This window comes from Rattus norvegicus, chromosome 12 (assembly GCF_036323735.1).
Source record: "Rattus norvegicus strain BN/NHsdMcwi chromosome 12, GRCr8, whole genome shotgun sequence".
Taxonomy (NCBI): Eukaryota; Metazoa; Chordata; class Mammalia; order Rodentia; family Muridae; genus Rattus; species Rattus norvegicus.
The window spans coordinates 8,985,891-8,999,712 of record NC_086030.1 but is presented as its reverse complement, the minus strand read 5'-3'; the positions used below and the strand labels follow the sequence as shown (position 1 = coordinate 8,999,712).

The window sequence follows — 13,822 nt, the reverse complement described above, 5'->3', positions numbered from 1 at the left end:
GGCACATGCCTAGCAAGCACAAGGCCCTGGGTTCGATCCTTAGCTCTGGGGAAGGAAAAAAAAAGACAGAATAAAAGTTGTAAAGTCGGGCTGGAAGGATGGCTTAGTGGTTAAGAGCACTGACTGCTCTTCCAGAGGTTCTGAGTTCAAATCCCAGCAACGACATGGTGTCTCACAGCCATCTGTAGTGAGATCTGATGCCCTCTTCTGGTGTGTCTGAAGACAGCTACAGTGTACTTATATATAAGAAATACATCTTTTTAAAAAAGTTGTAAAGTCTATTTCTGTTTGTTGGTTTGGTTTGGTTTGGTTTGGGATGGGTTTTTTAAGGTTGCTTTGTTGTTTTGGTTTCTGTTGGTTTGTTACGCACATGGTCTCACTGTGTATCCCTGCTGTCCTGAAATCACTGGCTCCTGAGCTCCTGAGCTCCTGAGCTCCTGATTTTGATTGCCTGGCAAGAGCTCTACCAGTGAGTTAAATCCCCAACCCCCAAAAGCCTACAGCACCCGGTATCCCAGGTGGTCTCCCATCCACGTAATAAGCATGCCCGACCCTGCTTAGCTTCCGAGATCAGACGAGATCGGGCGCGTTCAGGGTGGTATGGCTGTAGGCTCTTCTGACATTTTTTTAAAGGAATATAAAACTATTCATTGACATAGCCAGAATACGGCAGATACATAGGTGAATGCGAGCAACAAACCAGTGAACTGAGCGCAGGACCCCAGTTGAAGAAATCAGAGAAAGGACTAAAAGAGCTTGAAGGGACTTGAGACCCCATATGAACAACACCACCAACCAACCAGAGCTTCCAGGGACTAAACCACAGCAGGACTTAATGGCCAACCTCAGCTCTAACCATGATTCTACTTCCACATCAAACAGATTCCATGAATCATAACCTTTTAGTACAGATTTTAACTTCCTACAAAGGAATGGTTCAACCAGAGGAACCTTTACACAGAACAGCTGACTCGGACCTGCCTCTGTAGATCAGCTGGCCTCTTAAATCACAGCTCCACCTGCCTCTAGAGTTCTGGCATTAAAGGTGCACACCACCACACTAGGCCAAGTCTTGTTGTTAAATCAAGCTACTACTTTGTTTAATTCCGTTTTCTGAAGGTGGAGTTGGTATGAAAATAAACTACTGTATTTATTTGATAATACATCAATTCTGATAGGCTTGCTTTTAAACTATCCAATACATTACAGACTCTGCTTAATCTGAAAGGTTATGGTTTCAGGAAAATGTTCAGGCTGATGGCCTCTCATCAACCTGTGTTTTCACGTTCAGCTCTTTTGAGTATTAAAATCAAGCTAAAACAGACAGGTTATGTAAGTGTTTTATGCATACACTGCATACAAAGAAACGCACACACACACACACACACACACACACACACACACACACACAAACCAGAATGGTCCTTCTGTGTCCCAGTTAAAAATAAGTTCTGACTTGGGTCATGACTGTAAAATCTCCCCAGTGTTTAAGAAAAGCTGTTCTTCAAGCCGAGGAAATACAACATGGTGTCAAGTACTCTACTGTTACAGGAAGCAACTACAGAGAGCTCTCACTCGCTCAAAGGAGTCAGTGCCTTTTGACGCAGAACGAAAACCAAAAATCTCCCAACTACTGCCAATGCTTTCAAAACTAGCATATCAGACGTGATTTTCATCAGGATGCTATTTGATCCACACTAGTAATTCAAAACCCAAGATCCAGATCATTCATATATATATATATATATATATATATATATATATATATATATTATATACATATATATAATATTGTGTATTTATATATGCAAACAATTATTGTACTTCATTTCGGTACAAGAATGCCAAATCAGCCACTCCTCATAGAAGGCGATGACAATCTGAGGCCACTTCATATTCGCCTCCTTTGCTTATCAGCAGCATCTCTCTTCTTCGATTTGCTCTCATCGGATTCACTATCAGATAAAGATTTCCTTTTTGGACAATCGTTTTCTTTACCAGCTTTTCGAGAATGAAGAAGTGCTTCAATTAATTCTGGACAATCTAAATTTTCTCCTGGTACCCAAGTATTATCGGCATCTGTAAACCCCTTCCACTTCACGAAATAGTTCACTACACAATGGTTCAGTACTTTTTCTACCACAAATTCTTCAGGCTCAGCCTCTTCAGCTCTTTTACTCTTTCCATTCTGTTTTTTTTTCCCATTTTTTGCAATGTAGTTTTATTGGAGGCCATTTTTAAAATTTAATCTGAGACTTGAAGCGCGCTCAGATGCTCAGGGCCGCGGATTCTGCAGAGTTTCCCGCCTGTGTGCTTCAGCTCAGCCACATCCTAGAGGAGGGGTTCCTCTGACATTTTTTTTTTTTGGTTCTTTTTTTTCGGAGCTGGGGACCGAACCCTCCTCTGACATTTTTAAAGTCTATTTTTAGGGTTGGGTATTTAACTCAGTCGTAGGGCACATGCCTAGCAAGCACAAGGCCCTGGGTTCGATCCTTAGCTCTGGGGAAGGAAAAAAAAAGACAGAATAAAAGTTGTAAAGTCGGGCTGGAAGGATGGCTTAGTGGTTAAGAGCACTGACTGCTCTTCCAGAGGTTCTGAGTTCAAATCCCAGCAACGACATGGTGTCTCACAGCCATCTGTAGTGAGATCTGATGCCCTCTTCTGGTGTGTCTGAAGACAGCTACAGTGTACTTATATATAAGAAATACATCTTTTTACAAAAGTTGTAAAGTCTATTTCTGTTGTTGGTTTGGTTTGGTTTGGTTTGGGATGGGTTTTTTAAGGTTGCTTTGTTGTTTTGGTTTCTGTTGGTTTGTTACGCACATGGTCTCACTGTGTATCCCTGCTGTCCTGAAATCACTGGCTCCTGAGCTCCTGAGCTCCTGAGCTCCTGATTTTGATTGCCTGGCAAGAGCTCTACCACTGAGTTAAATCCCCAACCCCCAAAAGCCTACAGCACCCGGTATCCCAGGTGGTCTCCCATCCACGTACTAAGCATGCCCGACCCTGCTTAGCTTCCGAGATCAGACGAGATCGGGCGCGTTCAGGGTGGTATGGCTGTAGGCTCTTCTGACATTTTTTTAAAGGAATATAAAACTATTCATTGACACAGCCAGAATACGGCAGATACATAGGTGAATGCGAGCAACAAACCAGTGAACTGAGCGCAGGACCCCAGTTGAAGAAATCAGAGAAAGGACTAAAAGAGCTTGAAGGGACTTGAGACCCCATATGAACAACACCACCAACCAACCAGAGCTTCCAGGGACTAAACCACAGCAGGACTTAATGGCCAACCTCAGCTCTAACCATGATTCTACTTCCACATCAAACAGATTCCATGAATCATAACCTTTTAGTACAGATTTTAACTTCCTACAAAGGAATGGTTCAACCAGAGGAACCTTTACACAGAACAGCTGACTCGGACCTGCCTCTGTAGATCAGCTGGCCTCTTAAATCACAGCTCCACCTGCCTCTAGAGTTCTGGCATTAAAGGTGCACACCACCACACTAGGCCAAGTCTTGTTGTTAAATCAAGCTACTACTTTATTTAATTCCGTTTTCTGAAGGTGGAGTTGGTATGAAAATAAACTACTGTATTTATTTGATAATACATCAATTCTGATGGGCTTGCTTTTAAACTATCCAATACATTACAGACTCTGCTTAATCTGAAAGGTTATGGTTTCAGGAAAATGTTCAGGCTGATGGCCTCTCATCAACCTGTGTTTTCACGTTCAGCTCTTTTGAGTATTAAAATCAAGCTAAAACAGACAGGTTATGTAAGTGTTTTATGCATACACTGCATACAAAGAAACGCACACACACACACACACACACACACACACACACACACACAAACCAGAATGGTCCTTCTGTGTCCCAGTTAAAAATAAGTTCTGACTTGGGTCATGACTGTAAAATCTCCCCAGTGTTTAAGAAAAGCTGTTCTTCAAGCCGAGGAAATACAACATGGTGTCAAGTACTCTACTGTTACAGGAAGCAACTACAGAGAGCTCTCACTCGCTCAAAGGAGTCAGTGCCTTTTGACGCAGAACGAAAACCAAAAATCTCCCAACTACTGCCAATGCTTTCAAAACTAGCATATCAGACGTGATTTTCATCAGGATGCTATTTGATCCACACTAGTAATTCAAAACCCAAGATCCAGATCATTCATATATATATATATATATATATATATATATATATATATATTATATACATATATATATAATATTGTGTATTTATATATGCAAACAATTATTGTACTTCATTTCGGTACAAGAATGCCAAATCAGCCACTCCTCATAGAAGGCGATGACAATCTGAGGCCACTTCATATTCGCCTCCTTTGCTTATCAGCAGCATCTCTCTTCTTCGATTTGCTCTCATCGGATTCACTATCAGATAAAGATTTCCTTTTTGGACAATCGTTTTCTTTACCAGCTTTTCGAGAATGAAGAAGTGCTTCAATTAATTCTGGACAATCTAAATTTTCTCCTGGTACCCAAGTATTATCGGCATCTGTAAACCCCTTCCACTTCACGAAATAGTTCACTACACAATGGTTCAGTACTTTTTCTACCACAAATTCTTCAGGCTCAGCCTCTTCAGCTCTTTTACTCTTTCCATTCTGTTTTTTTTTTTCCCATTTTTTGCAATGTAGTTTTATTGGAGGCCATTTTTAAAATTTAATCGGAGACTTGAAGCGCGCTCAGATGCTCAGGGCCGCGGATTCTGCAGAGTTTCCCGCCTGTGTGCTTCAGCTCAGCCACATCCTAGAGGAGGGGTTCCTCTGACATTTTTTTTTTTGGTTCTTTTTTTTTGGAGCTGGGGACCGAACCCTCCTCTGACATTTTTAAAGTCTATTTTTAGGGTTGGGTATTTAACTCAGTCGTAGGGCACATGCCTAGCAAGCACAAGGCCCTGGGTTCGATCCTTAGCTCTGGGGAAGGAAAAAAAAAGACAGAATAAAAGTTGTAAAGTCGGGCTGGAAGGATGGCTTAGTGGTTAAGAGCACTGACTGCTCTTCCAGAGGTTCTGAGTTCAAATCACAGCAACGACATGGTGTCTCACAGCCATCTGTAGTGAGATCTGATGCCCTCTTCTGGTGTGTCTGAAGACAGCTACAGTGTACTTATATATAAGAAATACATCTTTTTAAAAAAGTTGTAAAGTCTATTTCTGTTTGTTGGTTTGGTTTGGTTTGGTTTGGGATGGGTTTTTTAAGGTTGCTTTGTTGTTTTGGTTTCTGTTGGTTTGTTACGCACATGGTCTCACTGTGTATCCCTGCTGTCCTGAAATCACTGGCTCCTGAGCTCCTGAGCTCCTGAGCTCCTGATTTTGATTGCCTGGCAAGAGCTCTACCACTGAGTTAAATCCCCAACCCCCAAAAGCCTACAGCACCCGGTATCCCAGGTGGTCTCCCATCCACGTACTAAGCATGCCCGACCCTGCTTAGCTTCCGAGATCAGACGAGATCGGGCGCGTTCAGGGTGGTATGGCTGTAGGCTCTTCTGACATTTTTTTAAAGGAATATAAAACTATTCATTGACACAGCCAGAATACGGCAGATACATAGGTGAATGCGAGCAACAAACCAGTGAACTGAGCGCAGGACCCCAGTTGAAGAAATCAGAGAAAGGACTAAAAGAGCTTGAAGGGACTTGAGACCCCATATGAACAACAACACCAACCAACCAGAGCTTCCAGGGACTAAACCACAGCAGGACTTAATGGCCAACCTCAGCTCTAACCATGATTCTACTTCCACATCAAACAGATTCCATGAATCATAACCTTTTAGTACAGATTTTAACTTCCTACAAAGGAATGGTTCAACCAGAGGAACCTTTACACAGAACAGCTGACTCGGACCTGCCTCTGTAGATCAGCTGGCCTCTTAAATCACAGCTCCACCTGCCTCTAGAGTTCTGGCATTAAAGGTGCACACCACCACACTAGGCCAAGTCTTGTTGTTAAATCAAGCTACTACTTTGTTTAATTCCGTTTTCTGAAGGTGGAGTTGGTATGAAAATAAACTACTGTATTTATTTGATAATACATCAATTCTGATGGGCTTGCTTTTAAACTATCCAATACATTACAGACTCTGCTTAATCTGAAAGGTTATGGTTTCAGGAAAATGTTCAGGCTGATGGCCTCTCATCAACCTGTGTTTTCACGTTCAGCTCTTTTGAGTATTAAAATCAAGCTAAAACAGACAGGTTATGTAAGTGTTTTATGCATACACTGCATACAAACAAACGCACACACACACACACACACACACACACACACACACACAAACCAGAATGGTCCTTCTGTGTCCCAGTTAAAAATAAGTTCTGACTTGGGTCATGACTGTAAAATCTCCCCAGTGTTTAAGAAAAGCTGTTCTTCAAGCCGAGGAAATACAACATGGTGTCAAGTACTCTACTGTTACAGGAAGCAACTACAGAGAGCTCTCACTCGCTCAAAGGAGTCAGTGCCTTTTGACGCAGAACGAAAACCAAAAATCTCCCAACTACTGCCAATGCTTTCAAAACTAGCATATCAGACGTGATTTTCATCAGGATGCTATTTGATCCACACTAGTAATTCAAAACCCAAGATCCAGATCATTCATATATATATATATATATATATATATATATGTGTATATATATATTATATACATATATATAATATTGTGTATTTATATATGCAAACAATTATTGTACTTCATTTCGGTACAAGAATGCCAAATCAGCCACTCCTCATAGAAGGCGATGACAATCTGAGGCCACTTCATATTCGCCTCCTTTGCTTATCAGCAGCATCTCTCTTCTTCGATTTGCTCTCATCGGATTCACTATCAGATAAAGATTTCCTTTTTGGACAATCGTTTTCTTTACCAGCTTTTCGAGAATGAAGAAGTGCTTCAATTAATTCTGGACAATCTAAATTTTCTCCTGGTACCCAAGTATTATCGGCATCTGTAAACCCCTTCCATTCACGAAATAGTTCACTACACAATGGTTCAGTACTTTTTCTACCACAAATTCTTCAGGCTCAGCCTCTTCAGCTCTTTTACTCTTTCCATTCTGTTTTTTTTTCCCATTTTTTGCAATGTAGTTTTATTGGAGGCCATTTTTAAAATTTAATCGGAGACTTGAAGCGCGCTCAGATGCTCAGGGCCGCGGATTCTGCAGAGTTTCCCGCCTGTGTGCTTCAGCTCAGCCACATCCTAGAGGAGGGGTTCCTCTGACATTTTTTTTTTTTTGGTTCTTTTTTTTCGGAGCTGGGGACCGAACCCTCCTCTGACATTTTTAAAGTCTATTTTTAGGGTTGGGGATTTAACTCAGTCGTAGGGCACATGCCTAGCAAGCACAAGGCCCTGGGTTCGATCCTTAGCTCTGGGGAAGGAAAAAAAAAGACAGAATAAAAGTTGTAAAGTCGGGCTGGAAGGATGGCTTAGTGGTTAAGAGCACTGACTGCTCTTCCAGAGGTTCTGAGTTCAAATCCCAGCAACGACATGGTGTCTCACAGCCATCTGTAGTGAGATCTGATGCCCTCTTCTGGTGTGTCTGAAGACAGCTACAGTGTACTTATATATAAGAAATACATCTTTTTAAAAAAGTTGTAAAGTCTATTTCTGTTTGTTGGTTTGGTTTGGTTTGGTTTGGGATGGGTTTTTTAAGGTTGCTTTGTTGTTTTGGTTTCTGTTGGTTTGTTACGCACATGGTCTCACTGTGTATCCCTGCTGTCCTGAAATCACTGGCTCCTGAGCTCCTGAGCTCCTGAGCTCCTGATTTTGATTGCCTGGCAAGAGCTCTACCAGTGAGTTAAATCCCCAACCCCCAAAAGCCTACAGCACCCGGTATCCCAGGTGGTCTCCCATCCACGTAATAAGCATGCCCGACCCTGCTTAGCTTCCGAGATCAGACGAGATCGGGCGCGTTCAGGGTGGTATGGCTGTAGGCTCTTCTGACATTTTTTTAAAGGAATATAAAACTATTCATTGACACAGCCAGAATACGGCAGATACATAGGTGAATGCGAGCAACAAACCAGTGAACTGAGCGCAGGACCCCAGTTGAAGAAATCAGAGAAAGGACTAAAAGAGCTTGAAGGGACTTGAGACCCCATATGAACAACACCACCAACCAACCAGAGCTTCCAGGGACTAAACCACAGCAGGACTTAATGGCCAACCTCAGCTCTAACCATGATTCTACTTCCACATCAAACAGATTCCATGAATCATAACCTTTTAGTACAGATTTTAACTTCCTACAAAGGAATGGTTCAACCAGAGGAACCTTTACACAGAACAGCTGACTCGGACCTGCCTCTGTAGATCAGCTGGCCTCTTAAATCACAGCTCCACCTGCCTCTAGAGTTCTGGCATTAAAGGTGCACACCACCACACTAGGCCAAGTCTTGTTGTTAAATCAAGCTACTACTTTGTTTAATTCCGTTTTCTGAAGGTGGAGTTGGTATGAAAATAAACTACTGTATTTATTTGATAATACATCAATTCTGATAGGCTTGCTTTTAAACTATCCAATACATTACAGACTCTGCTTAATCTGAAAGGTTATGGTTTCAGGAAAATGTTCAGGCTGATGGCCTCTCATCAACCTGTGTTTTCACGTTCAGCTCTTTTGAGTATTAAAATCAAGCTAAAACAGACAGGTTATGTAAGTGTTTTATGCATACACTGCATACAAAGAAACGCACACACACACACACACACACACACACACACACAAACCAGAATGGTCCTTCTGTGTCCCAGTTAAAAATAAGTTCTGACTTGGGTCATGACTGTAAAATCTCCCCAGTGTTTAAGAAAAGCTGTTCTTCAAGCCGAGGAAATACAACATGGTGTCAAGTACTCTACTGTTACAGGAAGCAACTACAGAGAGCTCTCACTCGCTCAAAGGAGTCAGTGCCTTTTGACGCAGAACGAAAACCAAAAATCTCCCAACTACTGCCAATGCTTTCAAAACTAGCATATCAGACGTGATTTTCATCAGGATGCTATTTGATCCACACTAGTAATTCAAAACCCAAGATCCAGATCATTCATATATATATATATATATATATATATATATATATATGTGTATATATATATTATATACATATATATAATATTGTGTATTTATATATGCAAACAATTATTGTACTTCATTTCGGTACAAGAATGCCAAATCAGCCACTCCTCATAGAAGGCGATGACAATCTGAGGCCACTTCATATTCGCCTCCTTTGCTTATCAGCAGCATCTCTCTTCTTCGATTTGCTCTCATCGGATTCACTATCAGATAAAGATTTCCTTTTTGGACAATCGTTTTCTTTACCAGCTTTTCGAGAATGAAGAAGTGCTTCAATTAATTCTGGACAATCTAAATTTTCTCCTGGTACCCAAGTATTATCGGCATCTGTAAACCCCTTCCACTTCACGAAATAGTTCACTACACAATGGTTCAGTACTTTTTCTACCACAAATTCTTCAGGCTCAGCCTCTTCAGCTCTTTTACTCTTTCCATTCTGTTTTTTTTTCCCATTTTTTGCAATGTAGTTTTATTGGAGGCCATTTTTAAAATTTAATCGGAGACTTGAAGCGCGCTCAGATGCTCAGGGCCGCGGATTCTGCAGAGTTTCCCGCCTGTGTGCTTCAGCTCAGCCACATCCTAGAGGAGGGGTTCCTCTGACATTTTTTTTTTTTTGGTTCTTTTTTTTTGGAGCTGGGGACCGAACCCTCCTCTGACATTTTTAAAGTCTATTTTTAGGGTTGGGGATTTAACTCAGTCGTAGGGCACATGCCTAGCAAGCACAAGGCCCTGGGTTCGATCCTTAGCTCTGGGGAAGGAAAAAAAAAGACAGAATAAAAGTTGTAAAGTCGGGCTGGAAGGATGGCTTAGTGGTTAAGAGCACTGACTGCTCTTCCAGAGGTTCTGAGTTCAAATCCCAGCAACGACATGGTGTCTCACAGCCATCTGTAGTGAGATCTGATGCCCTCTTCTGGTGTGTCTGAAGACAGCTACAGTGTACTTATATATAAGAAATACATCTTTTTAAAAAAGTTGTAAAGTCTATTTCTGTTTGTTGGTTTGGTTTGGTTTGGTTTGGGATGGGTTTTTTAAGGTTGCTTTGTTGTTTTGGTTTCTGTTGGTTTGTTACGCACATGGTCTCACTGTGTATCCCTGCTGTCCTGAAATCACTGGCTCCTGAGCTCCTGAGCTCCTGAGCTCCTGATTTTGATTGCCTGGCAAGAGCTCTACCACTGAGTTAAATCCCCAACCCACAAAAGCCTACAGCACCCGGTATCCCAGGTGGTCTCCCATCCACGTAATAAGCATGCCCGACCCTGCTTAGCTTCCGAGATCAGACGAGATCGGGCGCGTTCAGGGTGGTATGGCTGTAGGCTCTTCTGACATTTTTTTAAAGGAATATAAAACTATTCATTGACACAGCCAGAATACGGCAGATACATAGGTGAATGCGAGCAACAAACCAGTGAACTGAGCGCAGGACCCCAGTTGAAGAAATCAGAGAAAGGACTAAAAGAGCTTGAAGGGACTTGAGACCCCATATGAACAACACCACCAACCAACCAGAGCTTCCAGGGACTAAACCACAGCAGGACTTAATGGCCAACCTCAGCTCTAACCATGATTCTACTTCCACATCAAACAGATTCCATGAATCATAACCTTTTAGTACAGATTTTAACTTCCTACAAAGGAATGGTTCAACCAGAGGAACCTTTACACAGAACAGCTGACTCGGACCTGCCTCTGTAGATCAGCTGGCCTCTTAAATCACAGCTCCACCTGCCTCTAGAGTTCTGGCATTAAAGGTGCACACCACCACACTAGGCCAAGTCTTGTTGTTAAATCAAGCTACTACTTTGTTTAATTCCGTTTTCTGAAGGTGGAGTTGGTATGAAAATAAACTACTGTATTTATTTGATAATACATCAATTCTGATGGGCTTGCTTTTAAACTATCCAATACATTACAGACTCTGCTTAATCTGAAAGGTTATGGTTTCAGGAAAATGTTCAGGCTGATGGCCTCTCATCAACCTGTGTTTTCACGTTCAGCTCTTTTGAGTATTAAAAGCAAGCTAAAACAGACAGGTTATGTAAGTGTTTTATGCATACACTGCATACAAACAAACGCGCACACACACACACACACACACACACACACACACACACAAACCAGAATGGTCCTTCTGTGTCCCAGTTAAAAATAAGTTCTGACTTGGGTCATGACTGTAAAATCTCCCCAGTGTTTAAGAAAAGCTGTTCTTCAAGCCGAGGAAATACAACATGGTGTCAAGTACTCTACTGTTACAGGAAGCAACTACAGAGAGCTCTCACTCGCTCAAAGGAGTCAGTGCCTTTTGACGCAGAACGAAAACCAAAAATCTCCCAACTACTGCCAATGCTTTCAAAACTAGCATATCAGACGTGATTTTCATCAGGATGCTATTTGATCCACACTAGTAATTCAAAACCCAAGATCCAGATCATTCATAAATATATATATATATATGTATATATATATATTTATATATATATTATATACATATATATATATAATATTGTGTATTTATATATGCAAACAATTATTGTACTTCATTTCGGTACAAGAATGCCAAATCAGCCACTCCTCATAGAAGGCGATGACAATCTGAGGCCACTTCATATTCGCCTCCTTTGCTTATCAGCAGCATCTCTCTTCTTCGATTTGCTCTCATCGGATTCACTATCAGATAAAGATTTCCTTTTTGGACAATCGTTTTCTTTACAATTTTCGAGAATGAAGAAGTGCTTCAATTAATTCTGGACAATCTAAATTTTCTCCTGGTACCCAGTATTATCGGCATCTGTAAACCCCTTCCACTTCACGAAATAGTTCACTACACAATGGTTCAGTACTTTTTCTACCACAAATTCTTCAGGCTCAGCCTCTTCAGCTCTTTTACTCTTTCCATTCTGTTTTTTTTTCCCATTTTTTGCAATGTAGTTTTATTGGAGGCCATTTTTAAAATTTAATCGGAGACTTGAAGCGCGCTCAGATGCTCAGGGCCGCGGATTCTGCAGAGTTTCCCGCCTGTGTGCTTCAGCTCAGCCACATCCTAGAGGAGGGGTTCCTCTGACATTTTTTTTTTTTTGGTTCTTTTTTTTTGGAGCTGGGGACCGAACCCTCCTCTGACATTTTTAAAGTCTATTTTTAGTGTTGGGGATTTAACTCAGTCGTAGGGCACATGCCTAGCAAGCACAAGGCCCTGGGTTCGATCCTTAGCTCTGGGGAAGGAAAAAAAAAGACAGAATAAAAGTTGTAAAGTCGGGCTGGAAGGATGGCTTAGTGGTTAAGAGCACTGACTGCTCTTCCAGAGGTTCTGAGTTCAAATCCCAGCAACGACATGGTGTCTCACAGCCATCTGTAGTGAGATCTGATGCCCTCTTCTGGTGTGTCTGAAGACAGCTACAGTGTACTTATATATAAGAAATACATCTTTTTAAAAAAGTTGTAAAGTCTATTTCTGTTTGTTGGTTTGGTTTGGTTTGGTTTGGGAAGGGTTTTTTAAGGTTGCTTTGTTGTTTTGGTTTCTGTTGGTTTGTTACGCACATGGTCTCACTGTGTATCCCTGCTGTCCTGAAATCACTGGCTCCTGAGCTCCTGAGCTCCTGAGCTCCTGATTTTGATTGCCTGGCAAGAGCTCTACCACTGAGTTAAATCCCCAACCCCCAAAAGCCTACAGCACCCGGTATCCCAGGTGGTCTCCCATCCACGTACTAAGCATGCCCGACCCTGCTTAGCTTCCGAGATCAGACGAGATCGGGCGCGTTCAGGGTGGTATGGCTGTAGGCTCTTCTGACATTTTTTTAAAGGAATATAAAACTATTCATTGACACAGCCAGAATACGGCAGATACATAGGTGAATGCGAGCAACAAACCAGTGAACTGAGCGCAGGACCCCAGTTGAAGAAATCAGAGAAAGGACTAAAAGAGCTTGAAGGGACTTGAGACCCCATATGAACAACACCACCAACCAACCAGAGCTTCCAGGGACTAAACCACAGCAGGACTTAATGGCCAACCTCAGCTCTAACCATGATTCTACTTCCACATCAAACAGATTCCATGAATCATAACCTTTTAATACAGATTTTAACTTCCTACAAAGGAATGGTTCAACCAGAGGAACCTTTACACAGAACAGCTGACTCGGACCTGCCTCTGTAGATCAGCTGGCCTCTTAAATCACAGCTCCACCTGCCTCTAGAGTTCTGGCATTAAAGGTGCACACCACCACACTAGGCCAAGTCTTGTTGTTAAATCAAGCTACTACTTTGTTTAATTCCGTTTTCTGAAGGTGGAGTTGGTATGAAAATAAACTACTGTATTTATTTGATAATACATCAATTCTGATGGGCTTGCTTTTAAACTATCCAATACATTACAGACTCTGCTTAATCTGAAAGGTTATGGTTTCAGGAAAATGTTCAGGCTGATGGCCTCTCATCAACCTGTGTTTTCACGTTCAGCTCTTTTGAGTATTAAAATCAAGCTAAAACAGACAGGTTATGTAAGTGTTTTATGCATACACTGCATACAAACAAACGCACACACACACACACACACACACACACACACACACACAAACCAGAATGGTCCTTCTGTGTCCCAGTTAAAAATAAGTTCTGACTTGGGTCATGACTGTAAAATCTCCCCAGTGTTTAAGAAAAGCTGTTCTTCAAGCCGAGGAAATACAACATGGTGTCAAGTACTCTACTGTTACAGGAAG

The 13,822-nt window shown here is 41.7% G+C and overlaps 3 non-coding genes and 3 pseudogenes across 3 annotated transcripts; all 6 read right to left on the bottom strand.

The window, feature by feature from the left end:
- Window positions 1-494: 494 nt before the first annotated feature.
- On the bottom strand, window positions 495-612 carry LOC134481387 (5S ribosomal RNA; annotated as a pseudogene).
- Window positions 613-2,947: 2,335 nt separating this feature from the next.
- LOC134481341 (5S ribosomal RNA) lies at window positions 2,948-3,065 on the bottom strand. Its single transcript, XR_010056834.1, has one exon. It is a non-coding gene; the product is annotated as a 5S ribosomal RNA (ribosomal RNA).
- Window positions 3,066-5,400: 2,335 nt separating this feature from the next.
- LOC134481340 (5S ribosomal RNA) lies at window positions 5,401-5,518 on the bottom strand. Its single transcript, XR_010056833.1, has one exon. It is a non-coding gene; the product is annotated as a 5S ribosomal RNA (ribosomal RNA).
- Window positions 5,519-7,852: 2,334 nt separating this feature from the next.
- On the bottom strand, window positions 7,853-7,970 carry LOC134481386 (5S ribosomal RNA; annotated as a pseudogene).
- A 2,337-nt stretch (window positions 7,971-10,307) lies between these two features.
- LOC134481385 (5S ribosomal RNA) lies at window positions 10,308-10,425 on the bottom strand (annotated as a pseudogene).
- Window positions 10,426-12,765: 2,340 nt separating this feature from the next.
- On the bottom strand, window positions 12,766-12,883 carry LOC134481459 (5S ribosomal RNA). The gene has a single exon (XR_010056896.1). It is a non-coding gene; the product is annotated as a 5S ribosomal RNA (ribosomal RNA).
- Between the last annotated feature and the right edge of the window lie 939 nt (window positions 12,884-13,822).